Consider the following 16,402-nt stretch of genomic DNA (forward strand, 5'->3'; position numbering starts at 1 on the left):
CTGGGTCTGAGGAGGGATGGGCTGGAGGGCCTTCCCAGAGGTGTGAATAGTCAGTGAACATTAGCGATGGGGCTGTCATTATTCTCCGCTACCCCCCATCTTCAGAAATAGTCCATCCTGCATGACAGCCTGTGTCAGTGGCGCTTGGGGAATGAGGATGGGTGCCTGTGCGTGGATAGGGCTGGAGAGGGGTCAGCAGCTGCAGGAGGGAAGGGTGCTCCACATTGTTTCGTCCAGAATTGTCCTGTCCTTCTGAGCAATGCTCCATCCTCTGCTCCGGTGTTTCTCAACATTTTTTCTTTTTACATTATCATCCCTGCACCCAAAAGGAGCCCTTTTTATATTTTTTTCCTAATTGCCCTCCCCACTATGAAATTCTAATACCATAGACGTATTGTATATCTATTTATGTACTGTGCTTCTTTGGAGGGCCATAAACCCTTATAATATCTAAGATTGTTTTGCCTTCCAAGTACCACTTTTTGCCTTCTTGGGGGCAAGATTCTCCTCCCTCCCTGCCCCAACCCTCCCCAGTGCACGTGATTGGATTGGCCTATGAAATCAACCAGGCTGGACAAAGGAGAGGGCTTCACCCTACTGAGCACAGTTGGTTGGTACAGGAGTGGATGGCTGACCTGAACTGACTCAATCAGAGTCCTTCCCTGGGATTTTTAAACTTTGCGACGAAGAGAAAGACTATTCCTCTTTTGGAGAAACTGACAGATGCAAAGCACAGCCGTTGACTTGGCTGTTGACTGTTGTCTGGGGAAAGCCAAGCTGAAGGAAAGGGGAGCAGAGAAAAGAGGAGGGGAGAGGGTCCTGGTAGCCTTTGAGGCTCTGATTCCAGTCCAGCCAGAAACCCACTTTGCCTCTGCCCCCAGAAAGGGACTCTCAATAAATCTTCACCGATGCCTGAGCTAATTTGAAGTGTATTGCTGTTGCTTACCACCCAAGGAATTCTGATCAACACAGAAGGATCAAGAATTGAACAGGAGTAGAATTTAGAGTAAAAGGTGACCAGGAAAGTGGAAGACACCCCATGTCTGGGAACCAGAACTGTTGGGGAGAGCCCGACTTTCCGCAAGTCTAATGGGCTGGAACAGTCAGGTCATTGTGTGTGGTTATGAAAGGAAAGGGTGACTTTGGAGGACTGGGGTTCTTAGGGACACAGGTTGCATGTGTCTCTGAGTGGAAGAGGGACAGGGTTGGATCTGCAGTCTAGAATGCTTGCTTGGGCGGCAGGGTGTTCTTGCGTTAGAGCCACAGGTCTGAAGTTAAGGAGAAAGCAGAGTGGCTGGTGCAGCAGCGCGGGCAAGAGATAAGATGGCATCTCAGTCCAGAGTCTGAGGGAAAGGCAGGGGCTGCACCACGCAGGGGGCATTGGCCATACTCCCTGTCCCGCCTGGCAGGGCCATCACATGGACCCCATCTCTCATTTGGGACTGAGACGGCTCAGACCCATTGCCACAGCAGATGAGGGGGAATGCCCCCCTTTATGGCCAGATGACATCTTGTCCCCCAGGTTTATGATGCTATCTCCTTATTTTAGCTGTGGTCACACCCATTTAGCCCCAGACTGCAAAGTATGCTTTTGCGATGCAATTTCAGAACACAATTTTATAGCATTGCTGAAAGAATAGGCATTGATTTTGCTTATTTTGATTTTTTCTGTTGGTTCTGTGGGATATTACTCTGATCTCTCTTCCTCTTTCTCTCTCTCTTTTGTTTCTTTCCTCCCAAATTCTGGTTCAGGGTAGTCAGATCCAAGTATGAGTTATGAGCAGCTCTGTTGTCACTCGTCTCCAAAGAAAAACAAGTCATCATGTTTGATGAATAGGGATTAAGTCAGCTCTGGCACAGTTTTTACCTGCTCATCAAGGAGCCCTGAACTTTGCGCCTGGAGAACAGCTGTGGGGCTTGGATTTTCCCGAAGAGCTCGGGCTCCGGTGCTGAGTGGCACTTGGGGCCTGGCTCCCGGTCGTTGTGTCTGTGGTTTCACAGCTGCCCCCTGTCTCCTGTGTAGGCTCCTCCCAGGGGCAGGTGCCACGGGCTGAGCTGGGCAGAAACCCACAGAAGGGATCCCAAGGGTGGTGCTGGCCGGGATGCCGCTGTCCCCTGGGAAGGGATCTGGTCTATGGTGTCCGTCCTGCTCCAGTGCCTCCTGGATGACACATCTCTCTCTACCTTTTCTCCTCAGTTGCTGTACCTGTCAAGTGAAATAATAACACCTACCATGGAGGGTCATTGTGAGGACTGGAGGAGAACACCACTTCCTGGAAGTGCGAGGGAGTATTAATCATTGTCACTTTGTTTCTTCCCATTCAAAGTCAACAAACATTGAGGACTCACTATGTACAAGATCCTGTGCCTGGCGTGACTGTGGGTGCCTAGCACGGAGTAGGTTCCTAACAAATGTTTGTCAAATGGACAAAGGAATGGGGATGACCACGGGAGGCTTGGAGTAAGAGGCTTGGACAGAGGGATTTGAGAAGGCCCTGACACAAGGGGCAGACTCTGAATGTTTCCACCCAAGTCTGCCTTTCCTGGACTCCTGTAAGAGCACTAGGCAGGAAGGCAGAGGACAGTCGGTACAAATTCAATCGTTATTGAGCACCTATCAAGTGCAGGGTGCAGGGAGAGAAGACACAGCGGCTGTCCCAGCATGGTGGCAGGGACAGACCAGTAATCAGACAAGGGCTGTGAGGGCCAGTGAGTGTGGAGTCACCAATACCACCCAGCCCCTGGGATGGCAGAGGATGAGCAAAGCTCACCTGCGTGATGGTAGAGGTGTGGAGGCCAGTGGAGGGGAGGTCAAGGTGAGGGAGGGTCTCCCAGAGTGAGTGAGAAAGAGACAGGCTCGGGGACCGCCGGGAGGCTGTCGGCGTGGAATCAGCCATGGATGGGCATGGAGACCACTGAGGTGAGGCTGATCAGTGGCCAGAGCCCCGGGCGGGGGCATGTAGGCTGGGTAAGGCAGGCACTGGCGGAACTGGTGACATGGTCACATCAGCACTGTAGAAAGAACAGAGTGGACAATGGCTTGGCTGGGACATGCTCCAAAGGCAGGAGACAAGTCGGGTGGCTCTAAGGATAGGAAGGGGTGGTGGCCTGAGCTCTGGTCCTGCTGCTGCTCCGCAGAGAACATCGGAGCTGGAAGGAACCTTAACAGTCACTCAGTCCCCATCCCCACTTTACAGGTGACAGCAGGCCCAGTGAGGGCCCTGCAGGAAGGCTGCCCCTCGGAAGGCTGCCCCTTGACTGTACCACCGGCCCGTCCCCTCTCTGCCTCTGCCTGCAGAGTGAGATGAGCCCACATCACAGGTCCCTTCCTCTTCTCCTGGGCCAGGCTGCTTCTGCTGCGGGGTAACTTGTGGGTCAGTCCCCCAGAGGGCAGGAGCCCGAGACATAGCTTAATAAAAGGTGGGTGGTCTATGAGGTTGATGGGGCCTGGATTCAGCCCTTTGCTGCCAAAAGTCAGGCCCAGCGGCTGGGCAGCTTGGGAGTATCTGACTGAACTTGCCCCAAGCCTGCATTGGGAGGAAGGGTCCAGTCCTTCTGCGTGACTTACCAGCTGTCTGCCCTTGGCCAAAGCTTTACCCTCTGAGCCTCCGATCTCATCTGTCAAGTGAGGATAAGGCTGTCTCTGTGGTTGGGGTGCCTTACATTACCCCCAGGTCATGGAGGAATCTGGAGAAGTTCAGATTCCCAGGGGGCTGGTCTCCCTGTCGGGGTCCCTGGTCTCTGGCCGCTCTCCACACTGGGGGTTGATGGCCTTCCGGGCAGACACTCTGATAACTTCCTGGCCCAGTGGGGGGTGGCACTTCTGCTTTGCTCCCTCGGCCAGAGCCAGCCGATCAGTGATGTGGGGTAAAATCCACTTCCTTCCACCCTGATGTCCTTTTCGCCATCGTCCTCAGCTGTGCCTGGAACAAGACAAGGCCCTGAAAGCGACAGATTAGGGGACGTGGAGGTTATGACCGCTAAAGACTTGCACCTGCTAATTCACCCCCTTTCACCTTCCCAAGATATACAGAAAATCATCAGCAGTGCCAAAGGCTAGACATAAGCCAGAAACAAGGAGACATTTAATCCAAGCTCTAAGAAAGTCCTGAAACAGGACGCTGGGCCCTGCTTTGCTGCCAATATGCCTGTGTCCCAACTGTGGGAGGGCTGCTCTCACCTCGGCCTCTCCCACCCTTAGCGCTTTCCATGTGACAACAGCTGTCCTTTGAGATTTAGCTCAAGTTGCTGTAAGCACATTATCCCGCATCCCAGGGGAGGTTCAGTGACCTCTCGGGGCGGTCATGTATTCCAGGGAGCTCATGTTCTCATGGTCATCTCTGGTCAGAGTCCCAGCTTTTGCTGGCCTCTTGTCCTGCCCTTGTCTCTTCTGTCTGGCTTGCACAGACCCACACATGCATTTCCCCTGAGCCCCTGACCACAGAGCAGGGTGCGGCTATCCCTGCTATGTGGAAGCTCGGCGCTGAGATCCTTCTTCCTCCTGCTGAGCCAAGACCCTTCTGCTCCTGCTGGCTGTGCGTGGATCTGCCGCCTTGAACCTCACCCCTGCCAGGCGCCAGCCCCACTAGCCCCTGCCTGGGGACAGAAGCTATGCAGGGCCCAGCGAATTGTCTGCTGGGTAATAGGGAGGGAGAACAGTCCTCGTTAGAGGCCCCGCAGCAGGGTGCTTCTGGGTGTGTGTAGTGGGACAGCGTCTGTTGGGGATGAGTTTGCCCAGAGGCCACCACAGAGGTGGGTTCGAGACCGTTCAAATGATCGCCAGAGTGGCGCATTCAGACCACTCTTTCCCTCCAGCCTCAGGCCTGCTGTGACCCCCCCCCCCCCACCGGGTCTCAGAGCTGCCCTGCCATTTGGCTTTGCCTGTGTTCGTCACAGGTTTCTAGACAAACGGAAGCAGTAGGCTATGTATACGTAAAAAGAGATTCATTTTAAGGAACTGGCTCATGCAGGTGTGGGAGGGCGGCAAGTCTGGAGTCCATAGGTGAGCTGGCAGTCGGAAATTCAGGTGAGAGTTTGTATAGCAGCCTTGAGTCTGAAATCTGCAGGGCAGGGCAGGCAGGCTGGAAATTCAGGCGGGGTCTCCACGTGGGAGTCTTGAGGCCGAATTCCTCCATCTTTGGGGAAACGTCAACTTCACCTGATTGGACGAGGGCCACGCACGCTAGGAAGGTAATCTGCTTTACTTAAAGCCTACTGGTTTAAATGATTTAAAATCTAAAAAAACACCTTCATAGCAACATCTCAATGGGTGTTTGAGCAAGCAACCGGGTACCATAGCTTAGCCAAGTTGACGCATACCATTAACCATGGCACTGCCCTATACCTGTCTATTTTGTGGGCCTGGATGCCTGAACCCCAAGTGTGGGCTTGATTTTGAGTTTTTCTGGGAGTCTCCTAGCTCACACGTAAACACCCAATGCTACCAGTTGGGCTAAAAGGAGGGGTGCCCGACTCCTTCTAGCGGGTATCACAGAAGCTTGGGCATCTAATATGTCTGTATGAGAGGACAGAACCATTTGTTAGACACAGATAACTCTGGGTCACAGACAACTCACAGCTAATCACGGGTCAATGATTTCTTACTTTTTTCTTTGTGCTTTTCGGTATTTTCCAAAATTGTACAATGGTCTGTATTCCGTTTTAATATTAAGAAAAGATGCATTTTAAAATGTAGGGATTAGTTATGGCTTGTTCTGGGGGTTGAGAAGGGGTTTCCCTCAGCCCCGCAGGTTGGGTGGGTGAGTCTGGGCATTTAAGGAAGGCAGCTGTGGAGGAGACCACAGGGATCCTGACCCCTAGGACTGAGCCTACCCCATTGCACTGAACAGGCTCATGGTTTGCGGATCTAGTTGAAGACTTGGGGGCCGAAGGCTGCAGGGAGAGTGAGGACCCTGGGTTAATTCAGGGCCTGGAGTCTGGGGTACCTTGTTGCCCCCCACATAGAAGCTCCTAGGGAGTGGGGAGTGGGGATACTGGGAGAGCTGCTTTTGGGTCAGGTGGGGACAAAATGCAGGAATCAAACCCCAGCCAGGATTTGTAGTCTTGGCAGGAGTCAGAGAAGAGGTCAGCCCCTCTAGGACTGCTGGAGGCCATGCTCTGTAGACAGCTTGCAGGTGAGCTGTGACCAGCGTTTCACCCCAGATTGTCTTCTCAGCAACCTTGACCCCTGTGGTTCGACTTAGTCCTTCCCCAATCCCTTCTGTGGGCCCAGCCCTGTGTCAGCCTTCCTCAGGGAGGATGGGAAGAGGTGACCCAGGCTGATCCAAGGGGATGAGTCGGGGGTGGGAAGAGAAGCAGAGGAAAAATCCAGCCCCCATTCTCGGTAGGCTGACTCCTCCACAGTCAAGGAACAGCCCAGGCTGGGGTAGAGGAGGCTGCGAGCATGTTGAGGAGGGGTGGAGGCCATGGGCGCTGGAGCAGCCTGGGAAGGAGAGGGATGGGATACACTTAGACGGTGGAGGGAAGAAGGAAAAGAAAGTCATCCCTGTTGCGTTGTGTTCAGGGAAGGTCATCACACTATTCTTATAAGGAAGCATATTTCATGAGGAAGTGAAATCCCACACTGGAACCCTTGACTTCTGCGTTTCCAAATAGTGGGCTTTGTGAGTTACCAAGAATTGTAATAATAACAGCTGATGCATACGTATTTTGAACATAACGTAAATACCATCAAAGGTGGTCCCAAATATTGATTCGAATCCGTTTACATATACGGTATGGACTTAGAGAATCCTCACAGAACCTTACTGTCGTCTGTGCTTTAGGGATGAAGAAACTGAAGCACAGAGAGATTAATTAACGGGCCCGTGATCACAGAGCCAATAAGTGGTGACCCCGGGAGTCGAACCCAAGCAATGTGGGTCAGGAGGCCATGCTCTTAGCCGCCATGCTAAGGTGTCTTTCTTCAGGAAGGGCCACCTAAGGTCTACAGGTTTTTAGAAATACCTCTCCTGTTTTCCCGGGGTTTCCTGTGAGGTGAGAACCTCAGCTCTCCCTGTACACAGCCCTCCCACTGAATTTCAGAGCCCACCTGGGCATCAACCATCTGGCCCCCTGGCTGGTCCTACCAGGAGGCTTTTTGTAAAGGGAAATCGGAATCTCACTAGAAAGCTTTTTCCTTCCTTAAGGATAGTACTCTCAAACTGAGCGCTGGAGCCATTGATTCGGTGATAACGGGAGGTATTTGTGCTGAGAGCTGCATCTCCTGGCACGACCTGCTAATGTTCTCTTTGGTATATGGAATATTGACAAAGGAAAGTCAACTTGTCCTGCATTTCCCTTGGCTGCTTGGGAAGAAGGAGAAATTGGTTTTTGAACATAACGTAAATACCATCACAGGTGGCCCCAAATATTGATTCTGTGCAGGGTCTTATACGCGCATAGTAGGGGCTCAATGGACATTGATTAAAGCCAGACTGCCTACTGCATTCCACTTGTGTGACCGCGGGTGAGTTACTTCAATTCTCTGGGTCACAATTCCCTTTGTAAAGTGGAGCTCAGAACAGTACCTGTTATAGTTCCTACCTCCTCCGATGGCTTTGAAGACGACATTGGTTAATCAAGGTGGAGAGGTGACATCAGTGCCTGGACTGTGGTACACTCTCAATGGGTCTAGCTGCTGCGACAGGCTTTACGTGGGACAGTGAGTGGAAAATGTGGTCAGGATGGAGGAAGTCACCCTGGTGATCCAGACCAGAAGTGACATTGATCTTTTACAAAGGTTTGTGTTATGATGAAAGTCTAGTGATAATTGGCAAATTAATATACAAAACTAGAGAGCTTTGCAGGGGACTTTAGAGAACATCTAGTTGAACATCTAGTTTGATTTCCCTCCTTGTAGATGTGGAAACGGAGGCCCAGTGAGCGGAGGGGTGTGCTCGGGCACTCGCAGTGAGGCCCTGTCAAAGATGGGACTTATGTCCCTCTGCGTGGGAGGCTGTACTGCTTCTCCAGATTCACTTGTCTGTCCATGACTGTGAACTGATCAGAGGTTTGAATGTCCGAGAATCAACAGATTGCCTTTGGGAAAAGGCAAACACAAGTTAGCAAGTTCAGCACTGTGGTAGTGCCAGGATTCACCTAGGGAGGGACAGCAGCCATCGGTTTAATTAGACCTATTAACTCATGTGACTAGTTAACCAGGGAATTCTTTCCCAGAGGATCTCACCATGATTTCTGTCCTGGCCATTGACGTCTGAACCTATGGGGCGATATGCATTTTCTAGATCATTGGAAACACAGTGCTGACATTGCAGGGTCCAGAGATGCCTTTCTGTTCAGTTCATAGGGAGGGAAAATGACACCCAGAGAAATCTTATTTGTCTCTTAGCTAGTTGGTGATAGATTGAAAACCAGAACCCAGAATCACTGACCTCCCAACCAGGAATCCGACTGCAAGAAAACCGTGCTTCTCAGCAAGCCTCCTCTTACTGGTTTTCCCAGTAGCAATGCTTTAAAAAGTATTTCAGAACATCCCCCAGCTCTGGCCCTTATTAAAGATGGAGTCTGTAGACATAGGAAAGAGGATTTAATGCTCACCCAGATTTGAGAATTGTAGACGCACGGTGAGGGAGGGAGATGATTCTCCAGAGGAAGGTAGAGTTAGGCTCTTGGGCATCTTCGGCTGTGACTGGCCCTGAGAGTTAGTTAGAGGGTCCATCCTAGGGCTGCTCAAAGTGGTGGGGGGTATCCGTGGATGCTGTCAGTTTGTAAACTTTTGGCTACTGGCCTGCAGTGAATATAGAAATTGAGAGTAAGCGTGTGGAAACTTATGGCAGTTAGCAGAGTAGTTTTATGCCTGCTGAATCTAATCATAAAAATGTGAACATATATTTTGTGTCTCTTTATGGTTTATTTCATTTTTTCTAGAAGTCTATTTTTACTGTACAGCCTTTGGGGCACCCTCCTCCAGGCTGCTTCCCTTGACCATCCTGGGCCCAGTGATCTCCCCACTCCTGTGCTCTCCCTGAGTCTGAGCCTCACACTCCTGCCCTGGCTCTCTCCTCAGCTCGGTTTCTTCTCACTTGCACCCATGGTATTCATAAACACTAATTTAAAAAATTATGTTTCATAACATAAGAAACACCCAAATATATTATCATTATTAAAAATAAAAATAAGGGCTTCCCTGGTGGCACAGTGGTTGAGAGTCCCCTGGGGTGCAGGGGACGCGGGTTCGTGCCCCGGTCCGGGAAGATCCCACATGCTGCAGAGCGGCTGGGCCCGTGAGGCATGGCTGCTGAGCCTGCGCGTCCGGAGCCTGTGCTCCACAACGGGAGAGGCCACAACAGTGAGAGGACTGCGTACCGCAAAAAAAAAAAAAAAATAAATAAATAAATAAATAAATAAATAAATAAATAAATAAATAAAAATAAGAGAGACAGACAGCCCCCTTGGCCCTCTCAGAACCATCAACCTCCCCAGAGAACACGTTTTATCAGTTTCCTGAGTTCATTTTCACACCTTAAATTTTGCATTTATGCTTGAAATTTTGTACTTCTAGTTCTTCTGAGGGTGTTTACACAAATGTCATACTGTGCAGATGCACTTTCACTGAACAATATGTCTTAGAGATCTTTCAGTATCAGCACTTATGTGCTATGTGTCACTTATGTATGTCGTCTATGTATATCATCTATGCTACGGCCTGAATATGGCATAAAGTACCATCCATGGTAATGGTGGCCTTGTGTACCAGAGCGGGGTACAGTGCCCTTGTTAACGGAAGTGTGCTATATTTCCAGAGTTTCACTGTTATTCTACATGCAGAGAACACTTTTGCACGTGCCTCTTTGTGTAACATGTGCGAGTATTTCCCTGGGATACAAACTCCGACGTGGGATTGCTGAATTGGAAGATACAGACAATTTGTATTTTAATAGATGCTGTTAAATTGTCCTCCAAATTGCTGGCTTCCCAGCACCTGAGACCCCCAATATGTCCTATTCGTGTCTAGAGCAGTTATTATCAGTCTTCATTTTGCCAATCTGATAAACAGGAAGGTGAATCTCATTCTTGCTTTAATTTGCATTTCTCTGATTACTCACGAGGCTAAGCATATTTTCTTATGGTTATTAGCCATTTGTAGAGGAAACGCTCACTGAATGAACTAGGGGCTGAATAAAGATACTGTGAAAGGAGGAGAAGGGTAACTCAGCTTGGGGCAGATTTGCTCTATGAAGTCCAGGTCACCAGGCTGGTCCAGGAGGGATGCTCACAGGACCTGGCTGGGGTGTAGGGTGAGGATGGCATTTCTGACACTTAGAACAATAGAGTCACACAGTCAAAGACCAGACTGGGACCTGAAACCGAGGCCTCCTCAGCTCATGGGATCCCACCCTAATTGGTGTCCCTCATTAAAGGATCTGTCACTGTCTGGCTCAGGAACCTGACAGATGTGGGTAGGGAGGATTGTAGTCTTTTGGCTACAGTTCGTTTGTTATCCATTGTTGCAAACTACCCCAAACGTGATGGTTAAGACAACAGCAATCTTGGTTTGCTCATGCTTCTGCAATTTGGGGAGGGCTCAATGGGGAGAGCTCAGTTGTCAATGACCAGATCCATGAGTCGTCTGCTGGGCCTAGATCATTCAAGGAGGCTTCTTCATTCACATAGCTGGGCCGAGATGGCTGGACCAGGTGGGGCCTGGGTGGGCATCGTGCTGCATGGCCTTTGCAAGTGGCTTCGCTGAGCCTTCCTGACAGCATGGTGATTTCAGGGAAGTGACAGTTTTACCTGGTCATTGGCTCCCCTCAGGATGCACGAGTGAAAGCTGCCATGTCTTCTTAATGCTCAGATCTGGAAGCCCCGGAATGTCATTGATGCCTCATCCACTGGCTAAGTCACAGTCTCAGGGCCAGGGGAGGGGAAGTAGATCTCACTAACGTGGAAGAGTGGCACGGGCCTATTGCAAATGAGCATGTGAGTTGAGAGAGATTGTTGTAGCTTTTGGAAACACCATCTATTATACAATTAAAATCCTCTCAACAGATTGAGAAAAAAGAGGAGAATTTATAAGGATATGGAGCGTCTCAGTGAAGCGCAGGCCAGGAAATGCAGCAGAGGAAAGGTTTGGCTTGGGAAAACCCATCAATAACTCAAGACTGCATCCCCCTCACTTCCCTGGAGGCACCAAGGCCTCCTGTGCACACCAGTTTTCTCTGCTTCTGTGCTCATGGGCTCTATGACACTGCCTCAGGATAGTGCCCTCAGCCCCCAAGTCCTCAACTTCCCTAGGTTTTTGTGAATCCCAGTTCCAAGCCCCAGAGAGTCCGACTGGTCCAGCTCAGGGCAGCTTTTCTCCCAAATGTGGAAAATGAGGCTCAGAGACGCCAAAGGTATTGCCTCGCGCCAGAGAGCGGCGGGGTCGGGTTCCTAGCCCTCGAGCCTCCATCTGATCCAGAGCCAAGGCTCACTCCAGGCTGTCCCTGAGCGCGGCCCCCCCTCCCCCCTCCCCCCAAGCACCTGTCAAGCTCAGACCTCGGGAGCTGACAGCCTCCTCTGGTCCCCGCTCGGAAGGGGCGACATCCTGCCACGCAGGGTGGGTAGGGGGCCACTTAGAGGTGTGATTCATCTAGAGTGAAGGGCTTCAGTCACCCCAGCGGGCTTTCTGCCTTCCCACTCTAGCTGCAGCGTGGGCTGGGACTGCAGAGTTTCCGAGGCGAGGTGCAGAAGTGGGCAGGCAGTAACGCTCACTTCGGAGGCCCCTCGGTGAAGGCAATCCATCTTTCTGGCAGCTCTGATGAGAAGGCTTGTTATATCTCCCTGGGGTGCAGCTGCCTGGCTGGGATGAGACACCCCAGGGCTGCTTCTGACCTCACACCTTCCCCTACAGTCTATCAAAAACCTGGTCTGTGGTCCCACGTCACCTGTACCACTTTCTCGGCCCTACCCAGGGGCTGGTCTGCTCTAGGTTTCCAGACCCTTCTTCTTCTGTGCAGGTCCTTAGCTGATGTCAACCCACAGCCTGGAATATCCCCTTCCCCCATTTCTACCTAAGTGTATCCTCTCCACCCTCCACGGCTTGCAGCAAAGTTCACCTCCTCCACAACGCCTTGGTCAGGTTCTCATGAGAACTGTTTCTACCTCCCTTTGGACATTCTCTCCTTTCAGCTTGGATCACTGGGATCCTGGACACAGGCAGCAAGGCCTGGAGCATCCTCATAACATATCATTTATTCATTCAACTATTTACCGAGTGCCCATTCTGTGTCGGGCACAGTTGTAGCACTGGGGAACAGATGAGATGAAAGTCGCTGCCTCTGCGGACCCGAGATTCTTTTGTGGGAGGCCAGCAACAAAAAAGATGATTGAGTCACGTGCGCGGTGAGTCACATAGAGTAGGTGCTATGGGGTGAGATGAAGCAGGGGAGGGAGTGTAGAGTGCCAGGGATGGGACAGGATGGGGTGGGGGTCGCCTTCTAAGCTGGGCACGTCACTCACCAGTTGTGTGAGTTTCAGCCAATTTCTTGATTTCAATCCACCAACTTTCAGTTGCCTTGACTATAAAACCAGAACAATGGCACCTAGCTCAAGTAGAAAGTCACAGATAATGGAAAGTCAGTGCCTGGTGCATAGTAGGTGCTTCCTAACTGAGCTGTTACTACTACCACCATCATCGCCTTCCAACAAGGACTTGAAAGCAAAGTTTGCCCAAATAATCCTCCCTGGGTGGGTAGTGGGGAACAACTGCATCTGATCAGACTCCAGCTCCCTGAAAGGGGCACAGAGTTCTAGAGGGTTCTGTAGCTTTAAGAGGATGAAAAGGGGGATAAATCTGCCTCTGCAGCCCCCCAGCTCAGAACACTTAAACGGACTCCCTTTCATGATTTCAGGCAGTCCTCAGCGTGCCCCTGCCGCTCTGCCTGGGAGTTCAGTTTCTAGGAAGAGTTGATTGATTGGGTGTCAGTAATTGGTTTCGGCTGCTGGATAGGGGAGGTCACAGGTTCTGGGGGGTGGAGCGCTCTGCAAGCGGGATGCGTAGCAAGGTGGCTGGAGCCCTCAGCTGGGAGGGAGGCGTGGGTCCTCTTTCGTGTGTGTGTGTGTGTGTGTGTGTGTGTGTGTGTGTGTGTGTGTGAGAGAGAGAGAGAGAGAGAGAGAGAGAGAGAGAGAGAGAGAGAGAGAGAGAGTTCCCACTTCTCCTCCCTGGGCCTCTGCCAGGACAAAATGGGGTGTTTCCACAAGGTGGGCCATCACGTGGAGAGCCCTCAGGTGAGGTGGGACACATCCTCCTGGTAGGCAGAACTTGGCCTTCTAGGCTCCAAGAGTCCCCCTGGCTTCCTCCACCTACAAGGCCTCTTGACCATGGGGTAGCCAGCAATTGGGCCAGAGCCCCTGCCATTGGCAGGCCTGGGGCCCAGACCTTTGGGTCCTGCTCTGAGGTGGGGGCCCGGACCCCATGGTCTCTCTCAGGCCCACCTGGTGCCAGGATTCGAGTTAATACTCACCAAAAGAGCCCCTTCTCCCTGCGGAGAATTGCTGCCGAGGGGGATAAATTTAGGACTCCAGATGGTCTCTCAACCACGCAGAAGCAGGGCTCAGCCTGGAGTCTGTTGATGTTTTCTGGTTAGGTAATGGAATTCTACCTTGAATTTGCATAGCCCTTTTTCTTTTCTTTTTGAAGCTCTGTCCCATCAACCCATTCAATGCCGGCACCCCTTCGCACAGTGTATCAGCCAAAGCCTTCTTCCCGCTCTCCAGATGGTCAGCGGCGGCCCCTCAGCAGGTCAGAGGAGCCTGGGCCACACTGAGCCGTCTATACAGACAGCCCCACCCCGATAGAAAAACAACTCAGTGTGGGTGAGGCCTAGTTATCCCCACACCGCCCTCACTCCATGGTGTGGACAGTGCTCTGGGCCCAGAGAGCGTGAGCGCAGGGCAGAGGGGTAACCAGAAGTGGGATCCGGCTGCTCGCCGCTCAAAAGCCAATAAAGAGGCCAGGTTGGTGGAAAGGAAAATTTGCTTTATTTTGTATGCAGGCAACCGGGGTCGGGGGGTGGGTGGAGGGCGGATGCCTGTCCAAAGACCGACTCCCCCCGTGACAATCAGGGGGCAAGAGCTTTTATAGACAGACGGAGGGGGCTACAGGCAGAAACAGCACAGTCAGCTCTGACAGGCATCTTGAAGTTGGTCATCGGTGGTCTGACCAGCGTCATCTTGACTGTTTTAGGTACAGTTAGTCTTCGGTTCCAGGGTCGGTGTGTTCCCGTTTCCCTGAGGCCAATTCTTGGAATTGTGGCAGCTACGGCCTGGTCATCATGTCGTTAACTTCTTCCACCTGGTGGAGGTTTCAGTATCTACAAGACAGCACACAGGAGATGGCTCAGAATATTATCTACAGCCCTCGAGGAGGAATTAAAGGCCCTTGACTATGCTTAATGACCGAACTATTATTATTTGGTCTTCTTTGACTGTTTTCCTTTGTTTCTGCATTTTCTCACTTCTCCGATTAAACTTATTCTTTGGCTAAAGTTTTTCCACAGGCAAAAGGCAGGCAGAGGACACGGGGCGGGGGCAAGGGCCATAGGGTCCTGCTCCGCTTCAGAGGGATTCTGCAGCCGGAAGCCAGGACGCCCACCAGGGCTGCAGCCGGGAGCCAGGACGCCCACCAGGGCTGCAGCCGGAGCAGCACAAGCAGAACCGCTTCTGGTGCTCGGGCATCTTCAGGGGACCCGCCGGCTCACACACAGCCTGAGCGCTGCAGTCACGCACACGCTGGATTCGGTTTTAATTTATTTGCAGGTGAATCTCTCTCCCAAGGCAGGAGGAGGGGAGCACACTCTCTTTTTAATTACTTGGGGCATTATTTACAAAGCCCTCTGAGCTGAGGCCCTGGCAGAGGGTGATTCTCATCTCCCTTCTGGACTTTTCTTCCACAATTACTCGCCCAGGCTGAGCCCAGTTGCCCCCCCACTTCTGCTGCTCCCCGCTCCCCTCTCCCCTCTCCTTGCACCCCGCTGCTTCCTGCCTTGATGAACAGAGCTTTGGAGGCACCACTGAGCCCAGTCCTAGGCCCGGGCAGGAGTGGCCCCACGGCGACTGCCAGTCGCCCGGGCAGAGACGCGGCCCCCTCAGCGGGCCTTGAAGCCTAAGTCTGGTCATGTCACTCCTCTGCTCAAGGGTCTGAAATGGCTCTCAACTCACTCAGAGGAAGGGCCTGGGCTTTACAGTGGCCCTCAAGGCTCTCCACACACACAGGTACGTGAACACACACACGCACAGAGGCCCGCATGAACAGCACACCATTCACACACACATCTGCAGGCACACGTCCCCGGGGTGCACAAACACAGACCCTTGCACGAACAACACGCACACAGAGGCCTGCATACACACACACATACGCACGCACACACCTGCATAGTCTGCACCTGGAACTTGCCAGCCGCTCTCCCTTCTCAGGGTCCTTACACCTGCTGTTCCCTCTGCCGGGGAGGCATCTGCCCTGATTCCTGTGTGGCTCCCTCCCTCACCTCCTGCTTCAAATGTCACTGAGGCCCTCCCTGGCTGCCCTGCCGTGGACACCACTGTGCCCCACCAGATCACCTGCCTTCAGGCTGGTGCACCGTAGAGATAAGTTGGAGAGGAGAGGCCTCGGGTCCTTGGAGGAGACCCCGGGCAACACCTTCCTTCCACTACCTCATGTCAGGGAGGGGTGACACATAACACTCAAGGCCACACAGCTGATGAGAGGTCCAGCTGCGCCTGGAATCCAGGCTTTCCAGCTCCTGGCTAAAACTCCGGGGCACAGGGTTACCACCCGGCTTCGTACCCTCAGGCTGCTCCCCTCTCCTGGAGTCTCAGTTTTGCCATCCGTGAATTGGGTGGTTGTCTCCATGGCCTTTGAGGGGCCTGCCTTCACTGGGATTCCCCTTTCCTGCCAGCTCTTGGGAAAGATAGACACTGGGAGGGTTCCATCCCTGGTGTCCTTCTCCCAACCACTTTGGGATTCCGTCCCACCTTTCTACTCCCCAGCCCACCGGCCCCCAGCACCGCAATGCAGGAGCGAGGGGGTCCTTTGACTGTCTGAAAGCCAAATGCTGGGCTCTCTTAATGGATTTCAGAAGCTTTCTGCCTTTGCTGCCACAGTAGAAAAGATTTTCTTCTTTGTGGTATTGAAGGAAATACAAGCAGTTATGCCTTTTGAGGTCTAAAATGAGCAAGATAACCCCGGGTGAGAGGCGGGGCGGGTAAATTACTGGCGGCAGAATGGACAGTGGCCATCTTTCTCAGATCCAGAAGTTATCATTACAAAGAGAAATTCATTGTTTTCTTTTCAGCCTAGGGGTAGGCTACCAACAGCATGAAGTGGATTTCTCCCTGAATTACGGATGTGCACTCCCACTGTCTGTAGCCATTCGGCCCCCGTTGGGTCTCAGCTGGG

This window comes from Pseudorca crassidens, chromosome 8 (genome assembly GCF_039906515.1).
Source record: "Pseudorca crassidens isolate mPseCra1 chromosome 8, mPseCra1.hap1, whole genome shotgun sequence".
NCBI lineage: Eukaryota > Metazoa > Chordata > Mammalia > Artiodactyla > Delphinidae > Pseudorca > Pseudorca crassidens.